The sequence below is a fragment of the Ostrea edulis genome, chromosome 6 (assembly GCF_947568905.1).
Source record: "Ostrea edulis chromosome 6, xbOstEdul1.1, whole genome shotgun sequence".
NCBI lineage: Eukaryota > Metazoa > Mollusca > Bivalvia > Ostreida > Ostreidae > Ostrea > Ostrea edulis.
In genome coordinates, this window is record NC_079169.1 from 67,311,142 (window position 1) to 67,324,216 (window position 13,075).

Sequence of the window (13,075 nt, forward strand, 5' to 3'; positions counted from 1 at the left end):
ATGAAATAAAATATTATCTTTATCCGATGAGCCTGGAAAAGACAGTACACACCGGATACAATATTTTAATCAAAATTATGCCAAATGGATCCCAGGACTGAGTCATGGGAACCATCCGCCAATACCAAAAGGCGGCAATTTTGCTTTCACTAGATATATAATGTTTTAGCTTGGATGTACCATGTACACAATATCAACCAAATAGATATAGATATATATGTCATAGCTTCTATGTACACCAATTGATACTCAGATTTATATATGCACATGCATGTCATAATGTGCGTGTGCCAGATATACCAAAATAATTGACAAGATATATATAAATCTAAGATAGATAGATGACTATTTCTGAAAACTGACCATGACTCACCAGTATATGATGTAGTGACGAATTGCACGATAGCATTTATCCAAGAGTTGATGAGAATACTATTTCCTAGATCTGACAAGTGTACCCTATCCATTCTAAATAGCCCCTTGTAAGATACCTGAATATCAGGGTATTTAGTGGAGGCACCATGAAATTGGTTTAGAACAAAAGTTGCAATTGCACTTTTAATTCTCTTTTTTGCTTTTTCACCTTCAGAATTTGACAATGACTTTCTCCAATTGCCGCGAGGTAAAATGTGACCATACAATTAGTGTATTTGGCACATCTTTACCTAATTGTGCTAACGTACGTTTCATGAATTTTTGGATGCCTTTAAGGGTATTTTCAGGATCGCCTTTGTTATTACCTCCACAATGTAAAATCAAAATAGATGGAGGGCTATGAGATTTCGACATTCTTGCAACAATTGAAGACAAATTCTCCCAAACCATCCCCCTTTTACCATTCCATATAATAGCAAACTGCTTCAAATCCAGGTCTAACTGATTGGTGTTTTCTGCATATTGCTGTGCCCGGTGAACAATTGATGAACCAATGATCCACACAGAGTCTGAAAATGTTTAAGTGAAATTGAATTTTATGGTCTAATATAGGATTTCAAGGCAGACGAATTCCATCTACCCATTTGTTTAATCTGTAGTTCTGAACCACCCTTGAGGTACAAATAAGTTGCCCCACCATTAAGAAAAGAGTTAGATTTGTAGGAATTACTAGGTATATCTAGAAATTTCAGTGATTTATGTAGCATACATGAAAATTGATATTGAGTTAAGGGCTTAGCATTGTAATGTGCAAACAACTGTTTCCCTTGAATGCTTCGACGGAGATCAGTAAATTGTTGCAACATTTTAAACAACACCAAAGAATCTAGATTTTTCATTATTCTAACGGAATGACCCTTCCCAAGTTGGTCAGTTTTGGAACACTGAATTAAAACACAGATTTGGTCTTCAAAAATTTGAATATGATTTTTTTCCAATGACACTACTTCACTCACCCTCAATAAAGCGAAAAATGCAAGAAGGAATGCTGATTGAAATAATTGGGATTCATACGAAGAGTAAGTCAACACAGGAATGACTGATTATTTGTGTAAGCAAAGATAATGTAATGGGTTGCCTATTATCCACAACTTCCCGAGTTCTCTTAAAACCAACCAACAACTTTCGAACCAAAAAGCATTCAGTTGGATTTTCCCAACCATGTAAGTTGATCACGTAACTTAAACCACTCATATAACACTTTGCTGTTGTATGTGCCAGACCTGATTCCTTCATAAAAGCTATAAAATTTACAACATGAACTAAAGGGGGTGGCCATAAATCATCAAGAGAAGCATGCATCCTAAAATTGATGAATGCCTGAATACCTTGTTTATAAGCTTTACTGGAATTTTCAGATATGTTCTCTTCTAATAGCTGATCTATAGTAGCTGGATGATTTCCCAAAATTGAGTAGGAATTGGGGAAGGAAACTTCTCTGCTGATGAGGCCAACTGACGAAATCTTGCCCACTGAAAACGATAAATAGCACATTCAACAGCAAAGTGTTATATGAGTGGTTTAAGTTACGTGATCATCTGCTATATCGTTGTATTTTCCTGACACATGAGTTGCTCTGACCTGAATATTAAAACAAAGTGTATGCAAGACTAAAGCTCGAAGCAAAACCATAACGTTTTTACTTTTTGACGATTTTTTGTTGATGACGTGAACTGATGCTAGGTTGTCAATATGAAGCAGTTATTTCTTTGATTTGAGTTGTTCTGTCCAAATATGGATCCCTAATACTATGGGAACTAATTCCAAAAATACTATGTCTTTGATCATGTGATCAGACCAATGTGAAGGCCAGGCCAATGAACACCATTCATTATCGAAAATAACTCTACATCCCTTAGAACCTGAACTATCTGTATAAAATTCAAGTGTGTCATCATCCTGCCAAGACAAAGATGGAAATGTTGTCAACCCATTAAGATTTGACAAAAATTCTATCCACATTTCTAAATCCTTTCTAATCTCATTTGAAATCCTAATGAAGTGAAATGGTTTTTTCCCTCCTGTTAGTGCACCATAAATACGCTCACAAAATGTTCTCCCCGAGGGTAGAGCCTTGACTACAAATGCTAGTGAACCAGCTAATGACTGTAATTCTTTAAGAGTAGCTTTTTTGCAAAGCAAGACCAGGAATTTTTTTTTCAACAATTCACTAACCTTTTCATCATGAATGAATAATGTTCTTGATATCGTGTCAATGCCTAAACCTAGAAAACAAAGACGTGTACACGGACCTTGAGTTTTTTCCGGTGCTATTGGGATTCCTAAAAATTCAGCCACCTCAACTAATTGTGACATTAACAAACTACATTCTTGAGTGTTTGCTGTTCCTATCAACAAAAAATCATCCTAATAGTGAGTTAATCCTCTTGAATTAGATCTTTGCTGCAACTCCCAATGAATGAATGATGAGAACATTTCGAATAATGGACACGAAATTGAACAACCCATTGGCAAACATTTGTCAATGTAGTATGAATTCAAAAACTTGAAGCCTAACAAACAAAAATCTTCTGGACAAACTGGCAATAACCTGAATGCACTAGATATATTCATTTTGGCCATTAATGCACCCACTCCAAACACTTGAATTAATGACACAGCTTCATCAAATGTAGCATATGACACCGAACAATATGGTTCGTCAATATGATCATTAATACTATCACCAATTGGATATGACAAATTAGAAATCATTCGCCACCCACCTTGTTTTTTTAGGGAGAATACCGATAGGATTACATCTCAAATTTGAAATGGAGGGGGGGGGGGATACGGGAAGGGGCCTAAAACTCTACCTAGCTCAACTTCTTTTGATATTTTTTGCTGGAGTTCGAAAACATGTTCGTGAGCAGAAATCATGTTCTTAACTTCTACTTTTTTTCTTAAACCTGAATACTGTAAGGAAAAACCATTCTTGAAATCATTAGATATAGAGTTGTTGCTGTGTGCTTGAAAGGATAATTTTAAGTAATAAATCCCAGTTTTGAGTTTTGATAGGAGAATACCCAATGTCCCATAACTTATACCACAAACTACCTGGTATTTTGTTGTCCAGAATTTTGCTGTTGCTGGTTCCTGAAAAAATTGGTACCATAGTTATTTGGATTTGAACGAGTCTGGGGATTCCGGGGAACTTGAGAAGATTGACTAAATTTATGACAGTTGATTGATGGGCGGGATGCATTACATTTAATCCACTGATGGAGATATTTACAATATTGTTTCTGACAAGAACCCTCATAACTGAAATTATAAAATTTTAGATTAAACTTATGGTTGGTTGGAGTGATTGCTGGGTTTTGTTAAAATGTACTGACTGCATGTAAAACATCCAACGCTCAGTATCAATTGAATCCCAACTTAAGGCCCTGTCGCACTATGACGTTCTCACCAGGGTTCGAGTAACGTGTTACAAAACGCAAAGGAACGTCCAGAACGTTAGAAACAAGTTACAAGAAAAATTAGACAAGCGTCGGCAAACGTTGGGGAACTTCGAGGGATGTTGGCAAACGCTGAGGGTGAAAAATATTTTTGGGTGTGCACAAACATTAATGACGTTCTATCAAAACGCTACTTACGCGTTAGGAGAACAATACGCTAAAGTTGGCGGGCGTTACTCGAGAGTCAAGACGTTCCCTGGACGCTAGGTGGACGCCGCCCATCAGGATCGAGTGTCTGGCGCGTGGCAAGCGCTTGGGTAACGCTTGCGTAACGCCTGTGTAACGTCAGTCGAACGTCTGTCCAGCGTGTCACCAACGTTTCGCAGTGTTCGAGAGCATTCGTCGGGCGTTCTTAACGCTCATGTAACGCTCTTTCAACGTCTTCCTAACTCAGTCAGTGTTCTGAATTTTTGCATCGTCTTTGTAACGTCTCTGTAACGTGCCTGTAAGCTACTGGTAGCGTTCGGAGGGGTTTGGCAGCTACTTGCCATATATAAAGGAGCTTGCAGGGTCCACCACCCTATTGGAACTTTCACGGAGTGAAGACCTCAGAAGAATGACAGAACAAGAGAAACACCAGTATTCTGTTGCTGCTCTCATGCATCACAACAACCTCCTGCAGTTGGCATTGCACCAGGTCAAGATGTCCAAGGCAGAGTCCAAGAAGAAAAGGAAGTGGAAGGGAGAAAGAGCTGGGTGGGACCCTGGATAGGAAGGCGACCCCAGTTTGGTGTTTATGAAAAGCTGATGGCTGAACTCAGAGCTGAAGACCAAGCCTCCTTCCGCAACTTCCTCCGCATGCCACCAGAGATGTTTGATGAGCTGAGACAGAGCGTTGGACCCAGGATCACCAAGAAGAACACTCGCTTTAGACTGGCTATCGACCCTGGTATGAAGCTGGCCATGACTTTGCGACACTTTGCCTTTAGTGACAGCTATGCCTCGCAGAAGTTTGGCTGGAGAGTACCTCACAATATGCAGTCAATGGTGGTAAGAGAGTCTTGACATGCCATACTGGACGAGTACCTGGATGAGATGCGGACCTGCCCCAGTGCGCCAGAAGAGTGGAAGGAAGTTTTGCCCTGAGAGCCTACATGATGAAGCCCTACAGTCTCCGTGGTCTATCACAGGAGGAGCGCATCTTCAACTACAGGTCATCGAGAGCCAGGAGGGTCGTGGAGAACACCTTTGGAGTCCTTGACAACAGGTTCCAGATGATTCTGGACACTATGCAGCACAAGCCAGAGACTGTGAAGCTGATAGTGAAGACCTGCTTGGTCCTTCACAACCTGATGAGGGTCAGGTATCCAACGCTGCAGAACCAACAACTGGACCAGGCAGAAGGTCCAGAAGAAGACTTTGTGCCTGGTGCCTGGAGAAATGGCTATAATCTGGAGACACAGATTGTTGCATGCTCCAACACTGCGACCAAGGAAGCCAAGAAGCAGAGGAACCTTATCAAGCTCTGGGTAAACTCCTCAGTCGGGACACTGGACTGGCAGGATAGGATGGTATAGAGCTGGACCCTATTATTGCAGTGCAGAATGGACTTAATATAATATAACTTCAGTTTTTGGTAGACAATTTTTTTTAAAACTGAAATATTGTATGTGTAATTTACAATGACTTGTTTATAGATAACAGTAATGATAAATGTGATATTGTGTGTGTCATTACAAAGTACTTATTTGTATAAAAACATTTCTGTGAAATCAAAAAAGTTTGCCTTTCGCTTTATTTATTTTGGCATGGACTTTTGTCCTTTAATTCTTTAGCCCCCTCCCCCAAAAATTTAAATTATTGTAACCCTATATGTGCATACCTGAATATGCATGTATAATATATGTACCTATTAGGCAAATACAGGAACGTTATTTAAACGCTCCACACGTTAGTGGAACGTTATAGGAACGCTAGACAGACGCTGTGGAAACGTCAAGAACGTCGGCTAAACGCTGGGCAAACGTCGATAACGCTGGCATAAACAATGAAACACTACCTGGACGGTAGGCAGACACTACCCAAACGCTATGGGAACGCTATCAAGGCGCTGAGAATGCTAGGTTTTGCTGCTATTTTTGACCACAAACGTCGCCTGACACTGCGAGAACGTTGGCTGAGCGTTACCCAAGCGTTACAAGAACGTTATAACAACGTTGACCCACAAAGTCAATTTGAAGGATTTTTTCAAAACGTAACCAAACGTCTAACAACACGCTATAATGTGACAGGGGCTTTAGGGAGGCGTCAACAGATTTCTTTAAACGAAATTGCACATCATAGTCCAACCAACCTAAATTATTGCTGGACGCCCCCTTTTAATTGTAGAGACGTATCTTATAAGAGGAATGGCTTGTAATGGATGTTCTTGAAGGTAAATTGATGCATAGATGACAAATGCATCCAACCATTGAGAAAAATTTCCTATCTTTCTTTCCTTATTCTTAGGTTTGAGTAGGAAAACGCCCCCTTCAAAGACAATTTGGTTTTGATTCTCTGAACAGGGGTCTTGCAGAAATAATTTATTAAATGCACATATTCACTGTTCCAAATTTTCTCTCTGAGATTCAGGGAGACATGAGCTCCCAATGGAGAAGCCACACTGTCAAATGGACTAGGGATATATATATCGAAATTAGCATCCGTACTTTGATTGATTGATGCCCCCGATGATGATGCCATCTCCGCGTCGGACACGATATTAGCAACAGGACTCGCATTCACTGGTACAGAGGGAATGTTGATACCGAGCGACTGTTGAAAAGATTCCCCCATCTATTTGTGTTGTCCGCAACGACGATGATGAAGCGCTAGATGAAGGCTAAGTAACCCTTGCAGGTTGTCTCGCTGTGGACGCATGTCCTACATCATGGTTTGTTCGCCACATGGCCAAAACAGTTCTTGAAGACACACGGGACGCCGGTTGTATAGCGTATGGGCTTCTTGATTTCGATGTCCGTTTAGATTTTGCCCTCAGCATCTTTTCCGTTGAGTTTGATTACTTATTTCTCTTAAAGAACGTCGATGTTGAACGATTGTATTTTTTGCCTGTACCAAAGTTGGATGCTGAGACAGAAAAGGAAGTAAATGACGTGCATGCTCCGAAAGTAATAAGAAAGGGGGACTACTAATAATATCTGTCGTTCGTAATAAAAAGAAGGGGGTGTTGTGGAATTACTTATAAGAGTTGTCGTTCTTTTCATAACCCACATGACTACTATATGCATAAAATAACACGATTAATCTATATATGATAAACCAGAATCATATCAAACAATAGACATTGTAAAGGAAGATGCACAACTACATGTAACAATAGACAATGTAAAGGAGCCGTTATATCAAACAATAGACATTGTAAAGGAACCGTTATACCTAACAATAGACACTGTAAAGGAACCGTTATACTTAACAATAGACACTGTAAAGGAACCGTTATATCTAACAATAGACACTGTAAAGGAATCATTATACTTAACAATATACACTGTAAAGGAACCGTTATACCAAACCAAAGACACTGTAAAGGAACCGTTATACTTAACAATAGACACTGTAAAGGAACCGTTATACATAACAATAGACACTGTAAAGGAACCGTTATACCTTACAATAGACACTGTAAAGGAACCGTTATACTTAACAATAGACACTGTAAAGGAACCGTTATATCAAACAATAGACACTGTAAAGGAACCGTTATATCAAACAATAGACAATGTAAAGGAACCGTTATATCAAACAATATACACTGTAAAGGAACCGTTATACCTAACAATAGACACTGTAAAGGAACCGTTATACCTTACAATATACACTGTAAAGGAACCGTTATATCAAACAATATACACTGTAAAGGAACCGTTATATCAAACAATATACACTGTAAAGGAACCGTTATACCCAATAATAGACACTGTAAAGGAACCGTTATACCTTACAATAGACACTGTAAAGGAACCGTTATACCTAACAATAGGCACTGTAAAGGAACCGTTATACCTTACAATAGACACTGTAAAGGAACCGTTATATCAAACAATATACACTGTAAAGGAACCGTTATATCAAACAATATACACTGTAAAGGAACCGTTATACCTAACAATAGACACTGTAAAGGAACCGTTATACCTTACAATAGACACTGTAAAGGAACCGGTCTACCTAACAATATACACTGTAAAGGAACCGTTATACCTAACAATATACAATGTAAAGGAACCGTTATACCTAACAATAGACACTGTAAAGGAACCGTTATTCCTAACAATAGACACTGTAAAGGAACCGGTGTACCTAACAATAGATAATGTAAAGGAAGATCTATACCTAAGAATGGACGTCACAAAAAGTAACATCAAAATGGCACAACGTTATCGTAAACTATACTTCATGCATATTTATATATGTATTACACATAAGTAAAGCTGCGTAGAACATAGGATAATCATTTTAAGGAAACATTCACCATATGAAAAATTTAAAGGAATATCATTTAATTTGGATGCTGAGCAGAATTTGGCGCCAAAAGTACCATGTCCTTAAAGAGAAACTGGGTTAGTGGCAAGATCAAAAGATAGATGTCTGATAAAAATCTAAATTCAGATATTTCGAGGGAGGGGGGATAAAATCTCCCATATGTTTCTGTCATCCGACATCAATTACTCTTGAGTGGAAAAAAAGACAAGCGGCTGTTAAAACCACATAATGATATTACATATTAATGAATATTTGATAGTTTTAATGTACACTTTCGTTGCGAATAAAGAGTAGAAAAGGTATACACAGTGTTATTTATAATCGCATGTTTTTACTTGTTAATGGATTAGTTTCAACATTCATAATATTTAGTTTTAAAGGGGTGGGGGTGGGGGTCTTTTGTGAAAACCATGTGAATTTAGTTTTTTGTCCGACATTGAACTTTTGATCTCGCCCCTTACAATGTAAAAAGTCAGAGATGGAGCTGCCATTACATAGCGCTAACACACTGGCGTAAAAATAAATCGCTTCAGCGGAAGTGGAAGATCCCATAGCATGGAAATACAAAGTAGTTAGAGAGGATTCACCTGGAAGATCCCATAGCATGGAAATACAAAGTAGTTAGAGAGGATTCACCTGGAAAATGCTTGGGAAATATATAAGCGTTCCTAGTATCTTCAGTATTTGACCAAAAGTGTGGAACATCAACAGATTCGTTTAGATACATGTTTTGTTTCCTGGTTTCACACAAAACATCAACAAATAACGATCATCTTTCACTTGGTCGAAGTAATTTTTACTCACGATTGGTTTTCTTACGCCAAATGCCTCAGCACATTAGGGTCACAATATAAAAAACAACATTTCCGTAACCAATACTATATATGAAAAATTGGAGACTTATATGATATAAAGGTATTATTTGAAAAACATTTGACAAGCAATTTACACGTATACAGCTTAATAACACTTGGTAGCGGTAGTAAATACAAAATATAACAGCTTAATAACACTTGGTAGCGGTAGTAAATACAAAATATAACATGTTTGACATTTTTCTGCGATACATCTATGGATCTATATGTCATGACAATTTTTTTGTGACTTTATTTTGTGTGAAGTACACTGAGATACTTTTCTGCACAGCACTGCTGTGTGTCCAGTGTTAGGTATAGATCTTCCTTTACGCTCGGAAAAATGAACATACTGCACACTTACATGTACACACACAGTTATAGCTTTAGGTAACCACGCGCAATTTACATAACTGAATTCATGGCATAGAATAATCCGTCTTATTTCGGTATATGTTTCGAATTTTATTTAACAAATGTACACTGATTTTTTTGAAAGGTTTAATTGACTATCTCCAAAAGTTTTGATCAATTGTGGATGACTCAATACAGCGGATGTTACGGTTTGAAGAACGATTTGTGTAATTTTATTTAGTAATTGTAGAGCAACCCATACCATTCAGCATTCGGTTTGTGTTTACATATGTATTCAATTCCATTGTATTAATCTAAATTAAATGATTATCAGTTATGTACATTGCGCGTGGGTACTTAACGCTATAATTGTGCGTATTTATATGTACAGTATGTTCATTTTTCCGAGCGTACTAAATGTACGTTCAGCGAAGGCACACGCACTAAACAATGCTATTAAGTAAAAAGAGAATAGGAGTTATGAGATTGATCACTGTTCGTTATCTTCACCTTTCATTCAGAAGTAATGTGACAAGAAATATTAAAAAGCGATCTAGAAAAGCTTTAAATTCAAGACATGACAATGGGACCGAGAGTGAACGTTATAGGAAGTGATAAGATTTACAAGCAATGTGATAAGCACTACTCAAGAGTGGTCACTGTCACAATGAAAAATCTAACTATAAAAAATCTTGCAGGTGAAATGAAAGGTGAATATACAGATACCTGTGGTTAGAGTAAAACATGGAGTATGCAGAAAATGATTATATCAATCACCAGTAATCATGGAAATTGTTTATAGAAGAAGGATATTAAACAATCGTTCCAGTTTTGAACAGAAGATGATGGAAAACGAGTCTTTGTTTTCACATCAAACGGAAGATAACTTTTAATAATTTTTTTTTATACCTAGGTTACAAACAGTAACCTCTACAAATTGTGTGTTATTACATGCGGCATTACAAGAACAAGAACTGTTTGTAAAACATATATCCCCCCATGCAAAATTGAAAAGGGTTATACACATGCATTATTTAACTGATGGTAATGCCAAGATAATTCAAGATATTGAGCAGACGATATCTTCCTATGTCCAGAGTGGATTGACCATGTGACCTAAAAATCAATAGGGGTCATCTACTCCATATGCTGTACCAATGTACCAAGTCTGGTGTCAATCACGCAAATGATTCTTAAAGTATTGGAGATAATATATTAATATGCCCAGTTTGGCCTTTGACCATATGAACCCAAATTTCATAAGGGTCATCTACTCCTTATGATGTCTGTCAAACAAAGGGTTCTCAATATATTTAATGGACAGTATATTCCTATGTCCAGTTTGACCTTTGAGCATGTGACTTCAAAATCAATAGAAGGCATCTAGTCCTTAAGATGTACCAGTGAACCAAGTTTGATGTCTGTCAAGTGAAGGGTTCTCAAGATATTAAGCAGACAGTATTTTCCTATGTCCATTTTGAACCTTGACCTTTCACCATATGACCCAAAAATCAAAAGGGGTCATTTACTCCTGACGATGTACCATTGTACCAAGTTTGATGTCTGTCAAGCAAAGGGTTCTCAAGATATTGAGCAGAGAATATATTCCTATGTCCAGTTTGATCTTTGACCATGTGACCTCAAAATCAATAGGGCTCATGTTTTCCTGAAGATGTTTCAGTGTAACAAGTTTGATGTCTGTTAAGCAAAGGGTTATCTAAACATTGAGTGTTCAGTATATTCCTATGTCTAGTTTGACCTTTGATCATGTGACCTCAAAATCATTAGAGGGTCATATACTCCTTACAATGTATCAGTGTGCCAAGGAAAGGTTTCTCGAGATATTGAGCGAACAGCATCTTCCTGTGTCCAGAGTAGATTGATCTTTGACCTTTGGACCTGGAAATCAATAGGGATCCTCTTCTACTCGTAACCAATGTACATATGAAATATCATTACGATCAAGTGAATGGTTTTCAATATATTGAGCGGACAACATATGGTCTACCGACCGACAGGTGCAAAGCAATATACCCCTCTTCTTTGAAGGGGGCGTAAAAATCGCTATCCGGTGGGACTCTCGGGTGTCGACCATCCTACATTTACGGCTTACCGGTAGAAGTAAAAAAAAAAAAAAAAAAAAAAAAAAAACCTCTATAACACTCATTCGTCCACCAGCAAGAGTAGGGTCTGATCGCACCCAACATCATGAGCATGCACAGCCGTTAAAACCGACATCGAACTTTGGACTTGATCCCAGTTCCACTCAACAAAATTCCAGCAATTTTCTCTCACTAGGACTTTTCTCTCACTCATTCTTTTCAGGTCACAAGAAAACTATTTGCTCAACAGTTCGTGGAAAAAGTCAACTAAATCCGATAATGGTGGCCATTAATGGATTTAGTTGAGTCAGTTGCACAAATGTCTACGCCCATCTCGAAATGACAGAATGTAGTCCAAGAATAAATCTTTGATTCGACTCAAATCATATCATTTTCTAGTATTTAAACTCGCTGTTTTAAAATATTTGAATGATAAGGAATAAATTTATCTTCTTTTTTTTTTTTCGTTTGATGGAGTTATACCACGGGAAAAAAGACGGGAAACTTTGTATCGTGCGCGTAATGATGTAGTTTCCCGTCTTTTTTTTTTCGTGGTATACCTCTACCCAACGAAAAAATAGGAATTCTTTACTGAAATCTTCTAATTCCAAACGGAGCATTGTACATCTCATTCTGGTACATCTAGTCACTTCTATAAATGTGATATATACATAAATCTGAATAAAAGTTTCTAGTCTTCTTACCCCTATCAAATTTACATTTAAAACATGTCAACGGATATACATGTACATATACAGTGTATGTACTGGTTTAGATCTGTATTGAAAATTCATAGACGCAAAGCAGTTTGTTGATGTTTCTAGGATTTATTGATAAAGACTGTGATGCAGAATGTAACATTTCTAATACACATTTAACATCCAAAATGAAAAAAAAATAGTAATAATTTACGTACAGTGTACCTAGCTAGTCTAAAACTTTAGGTTTGGGTTAAAGGAAACAAAGTATTCAATTCAATAATGACACAAAAATAACTTATTTTTATGGATCTATTTAAGTAATACCCGTATTACTTGTGTGTCTGTTTGAAAAAACATATTTGTGATTGAATATACATAACTAATAGAATCAGAGTGAATCTGAAGCAATAAATCCGTCAAATTAGCAAAAAATGTCGATTCGTGAATCATTTTCATCCTGTCAGTAGTAATTCCTGCTCGTAATCTCCAAGGAGCATTGACCTTGGAGGTCACCAGTTCGGAAAAAAGTGAAAGAGAGGCACTGAACACGTGTTAGATTTGTAAACAGTTTAATATGCCAATTTTATAGAAAATTCACGATGAAAATTTAATTTGAGTGACACATTACCTTCTTACACTTATATAGTACTTCCAGTCATTCATGAAACGATGTAATATTTTAAACA

The 13,075-nt window shown here is 37.4% G+C and overlaps 1 pseudogene; it reads right to left on the bottom strand.

The window, feature by feature from the left end:
• Positions 1-19: 19 nt before the first annotated feature.
• On the bottom strand, positions 20-3,550 carry LOC125647038 (uncharacterized; annotated as a pseudogene).
• Positions 3,551-13,075: the final 9,525 nt, after the last annotated feature.